Source organism: Arachis ipaensis, chromosome B8 (genome assembly GCF_059453495.1).
Source record: "Arachis ipaensis isolate K30076 ecotype BB chromosome B8, ASM5945349v1, whole genome shotgun sequence".
Taxonomy (NCBI): domain Eukaryota; kingdom Viridiplantae; phylum Streptophyta; class Magnoliopsida; order Fabales; family Fabaceae; genus Arachis; species Arachis ipaensis.
The window spans coordinates 62,414,733-62,419,895 of record NC_142443.1 but is presented as its reverse complement, the minus strand read 5'-3'; the positions used below and the strand labels follow the sequence as shown (position 1 = coordinate 62,419,895).

Here is a 5,163-nt window from a genome sequence, read left to right as displayed (position 1 = left end):
ACTGGACATCCCAGGAGGTCTTCCTCCTTAGGATTCACGTCCTCCACTCCCCTTGTAGGTTCGGCCATGGTGCTTATGTCAATGGCCTTGCACTCTCCTTTTGGGTTCTCTTCTGTATTGCTTGGGAGAGTACTAGGAGGGATCTCAGTGATCCTTTTACTCAGCTGGCCCACTTGTGCTTCCAGATTTCTAATGGAAGACCTTGTTTCATTCATGAAACTTACAGTGGCCTTAGATAGATCAGAGACTAGATTTGCTAAATTAGAAGCATTTTGTTCAGAGTTCTCTGTCTGTTGCTGAGTAGATGATGGAAAAGGTTTATTATTGTTAAACCTGTTTCTTCCACCATTATTAAAGCCTTGTTGAGGCTTTTGATCCTTCCATGAGAAATTTGGATGATTTCTCCATGATGAGTTATAGGTGTTTCCATAAGGTTTACCTAAATAATTTACCTCTGCTATTGCAGGGTTCTCAGGATCATAAGCTTCCTCTTCATAAGAAGCCTCTTGAGTACTGTTGGATGCAGCTTGCATTCCATTCAGACTCTGAGAAATCATATTGACTTGCTGAGTCAATATTTTGTTCTGAGCCAATATGGCATTCAGAGTATCAACTTCAAGAACTCCCTTCTTCATAGGCGTCCCATTACTCACAGGATTCCTTTCAGAAGTGTACATGATCTAGTTATTAGCAACCATGTCAATGAGTTCTTGAGCTTCTGCAGGCGTTTTCTTTAGGTGAATGGATCCACCTGCAGAAGTGTCCAGTGACATTTTTGATAGCTCAGATAAACCATCATAGAATATATCCAGGATGGTCCATTCTGAAAGCATGTCAGAAGGACACTTTTTGGTCAACTGTTTGTATCTTTCCCAAGCTTCATAGAGGGATTCGCCTTCTTTTTGTTTGAAAGTCTGAACATCCACTCTAAGCTTGCTCAGCTTTTGAGGAGGAAAGAACTTGGCTAAGAAAGCCGTGACCAGCTTATCCCAAGAGCTCAGGCTATCTTTAGGTTGAGAGTCCAACCATATTCTAGCTCTGTCTCTTACAGAAAAAGGGAAAAGCATGAGCCTGTAGACTTCAGGATCTACTCCATTAGTCTTAACAGTATCACATATCTGTAAGAATTCAGTTAAGAACTGAAAAGGATCTTCAGATGGAAGTCCGTGAAACTTGCAGTTCTGCTGCATCAGAAAAAATAATTGAGGTTTCAGCTCAAAGTTGTTTGCTCCAATGGCAGGAATGGAGATGCTTCTTCCATGTAAATTGGAATTAGGTGTAGTAAAGTCACCAAGCATCTTCCTTACATTATTATTATTTTCGGCTGCCATCTCCTCTTCCTGTTCGAAAATTTCTGAAAGGTTATCTCTGGATTGTTGTATTTTAGCTTCTCTTAATTTTCTCTTCAGAGTCCTTTCAGGTTCTGGATCTGTTTTAACAAGAATGTTCTTGTCCTTGCTCCTGCTCATATGACAAAGAAGAGGGCACAGAAAAATAATAATAATAGAAATCCTTTATACCATAGTATAGGGATTCCTTTGTGAGTGGAAGAAAAGAGGGGGAGACAAAGAATGTAATGTAATGGAAGAAACACATCTGTGAGGAGGGTTGAGATGTGAGATGAGATGTTAGTAGATGAATAAATAAATAGAATAAGATGGGAGAGGGAAAATTTTAGAAAAATAATTTTTGAAAAAGAGTTAGTGATTTTTGAAAATAGTTTTTGAAAAAGGTTAGTATTTTTTTTCGAAAAATTTTTTTTTTTAAAATAAAAAATAAAAATAATTAGTTAATAAAAAAGAAATTTTTGAAAAAGAGGGGATATATTTTCGAAAATTAGAGAGAGAGAGAGAGTTAGTTAGGTGGTTTTGAAAAAGTTAAGAAACAAACAAAAAGTTAGTTTGTTAGTTGAAATGAATTTTGAAAAGATAAGAAGTTAGGAAGTTAGAAAAGATATTTTGAAACCAACTTTTTGAAAAAGATAAGATAAGAAGATATTTTTGAAATTAGTTTTGAAAAAGATTTGATTTTTAAAATCTCAATTAATGACTTGATTCATAAGAAATCACAAGATATGATTCTAGAACTTAAAGTTTGAATCTTTCTTAACAAGTAAGTAACAAACTTGAAATTTTTGAACCAAAACATTAATTGATTATGTTATTTTCGAAAATTTGGTATAAAAATAAGAAAAAGATTTTTGAAAAATATTTTTGGAATTTTCGAAAATAACTAAGAATTTTGAAAAAGATTTGATTTTTGAAAAAGATTTTGAAAAAGATAAGATTTTCAAATTGAAAATTTGATTTGACTCATAAGAAACAACTTGATTTTAAAAATTTTTGAAAAAGTCAACTCAAATTTTCGAATTTGATGAGAGAAAAAAGGAAAAGATATTTTTTGTTTTTTTTTTGTTTTTTTTTTTGAATTTTTATGATGAAAGAGGAAAACAGGAAAAATGATGCAATGCATGAAATTTTTAGATCAAAACATGTGATGCATGCAAGAATGCTATGAATGTCAAGATGAACACCAAGAACACTTTGAAGATCATGATGAACATCAAGAACACATTTTTGAAAAATTTTTAATGCAAAGAAAACATGCAAGACACCAACTTAGAATTCTTTAATGCTTAGACACTAAGAATTCAAGAATGCATATGAAAAACACCATACAACACAAAACAAAAAATCATCAAGATCAAACAAGAAGACTTACCAAGAACAACTTGAAGATCATGAAGAACACTATGAATGCATGAAATTTTCGAAAAATGCAAGATGCACATGCAATTGACACCAAACTTATAACATGACTCAAGACTCAAACAAGAAACACAAAAAATGTTTTTGATTTTTATGATTTTCTAATTTTTTTTGGATTTTTCGAAGATTAATTGAAAAAGGAAAATAAGGATTCCAAAATTTTTAATATGAATTCCAGGAATCTTGCATTCTTAGTCTAAAGCTTCAGTCCAGGAATTAGACATGGCTCACTAGCCAGCCAAGCTTTCAATGAAAGCTCCGGTCCAAAACACTAGACATGGCCAATGGCCAGCCAAGCTTCAGCATTTAACATCAGAGTATATTGCTCTTGATAACAAATTGCTGCCTCAGTCCAAATAAATTTAGACATGGCTTTACAGCCAGCCAAGCTTCATATGCTTCATGAAACACTAGAATTCATTCTTAAAAATTTTGAATAAAATGTTTTTGAAAACATTTTTTTTTCAAAAACAAAGGAAAATATTTTTGAAAGATTTTTGAAAGATTTTTGAAAACAAAACAAAAAGAAAATTACCTAATCTGAGCAACAAGATGAACCGTCAGTTGTCCAAACTCGAACAATCCCCAGCAACGGCGCCAAAAACTTGGTGTTGTTGCCGGGATTGGGATCTCAGACGATTCTTGGCGCCAAACAGGAACAATTAAGTCCCCGGCAACGGCGCCAAAAACTTGGTGCACGAAATTGTGATGTCCAGGCTCAAACTATTCCTGGCACGTGAGCAACTTGGTACGCGTAATCGTGATTACACATTCATAATTTGTCACAACTTCGATACAACTAACCAGCAAGTGCACTGGGTCGTCCAAGTAATACCTTACGTGAGTAAGGGTCGAATCCCACGGAGATTGTTGGTATGAAGCAAGCTATGGTCACCTTGCAAATCTCAGTCAGGCGGATATAAAATAATCATGGAGTTTTCGAATAATAAATAATAGAATAGGGATAGAGATACTTATGTAAATCATTGGTAGGAATTTCAGATAAGCGAATGGAGATGCTTTTCGTTCATCTGAACCTCTGCTTTCCTACTATCTTCATCCAATCAATCTTACTCCTTTCCATGGCTGGCTTTATGTGATACATCACCACTGTCAATGGCTACTTTCGGTCATCTCTCGGGAAAATGATCCAATGCCCTGTCACGGCACGGCTAATCGTCTGGAGGCATCACTCTTGCCAATGGCTTCATCTTATCCTCTCAGTGAATAATATGCTCACGCACCCTGTCACGGCACGGCTATTCATCTGTCGGTTCTCGATCATGTTGGAATAGGATTTACTATCCTTTTGCGTCTGTCACTAACGCCCTGCAATCACGAGTTAGGAGCTCGTCACAGTCATTCAATCATTGAATCCTACTCGGAATATCACAGACAAGGTTTAGACCTTCCGGATTCTCTTGAATGCCACCATCATTCTAGCTTACGCCACGAAGATTCTGGTTAAGAGATCTAAGAGATATTCATTCTAGCTTATTTCATGTAGAACGGAAGTGTTTGTCAGGCACGTGTTCATAGGGGAGATGGTGATGAGTGTCACACATAATCATCACCTTCATCACGTTCTTGGGTGCGAATGGATATCTTAGAAGCGAAATAAGATGAATTGAATAGAAAACAGTAGTACTTGCATTAATCTTTGAGGAACAGCAGAGCTCCACACCTTAATCTATGGAGTGTAGAAACTCTACCGTTAAAAATATATAAGTGACAGGTCCAGGCATGGCCAAGATGGCCAGCCCCCAAAACGTGATCAAAGGATCATAAGGTAATCCAAAGATGTCAAATACAATAGTAAGAGGTCCTATTTATAATAAACTAGCTACTAGGGTTTACATGAGTAAGTAATTGATGCATAAATCCACTTCCGGGGCCCACTTAGTGTGTGCTTGGGCTGGGCTTGAGTGTTGCACGTGTAGAGGTCCTTCTTGAAGTTGAACGCCAGTTTTTGTGCCAGTTTGGGCGTTCAACTCTGGTTTTGGCTCCTTTTCTGGCGCTGGACGCCAGATTTGGGCAGAAAGCTGGCGTTGAACGCCAGTTTATGTCGTCTATTCTTGGCCAAAGTATGGACTATTATATATTGCTGGAAATCCCTGGATGTCTAATTTCCAACGCAATTGGAAGCGCGCCATTTCGAGTTCTGTAGCTCCGGAAAATCCACTTTGAGTGCAGGGAGGTCAGAATCTAACAGCATCAGCAGTCCTTCTTCAACCTCTGAATCTGATTTCTGCTCAAGTCCCTCAATTTCAGCCAGAAAATACCTGAAATCACAGAAAAACACACAAACTCATATTAAAGTCTAGAAATGTGAATTTAACATAAAAACTACTGAAAACATCCCTAAAAGTAACTAGATCCTACTAAAAACATACTA

At 36.5% G+C, this 5,163-nt stretch overlaps 1 non-coding gene across 1 annotated transcript; it reads left to right on the top strand.

Moving 5' to 3' along the window:
- Positions 1–827: 827 nt before the first annotated feature.
- Positions 828–935, top strand: LOC148548318 (small nucleolar RNA R71). The gene has a single exon (XR_015898207.1). It is a non-coding gene; the product is annotated as a small nucleolar RNA R71 (small nucleolar RNA).
- The last annotated feature ends 4,228 nt before the right edge of the window (positions 936–5,163 follow it).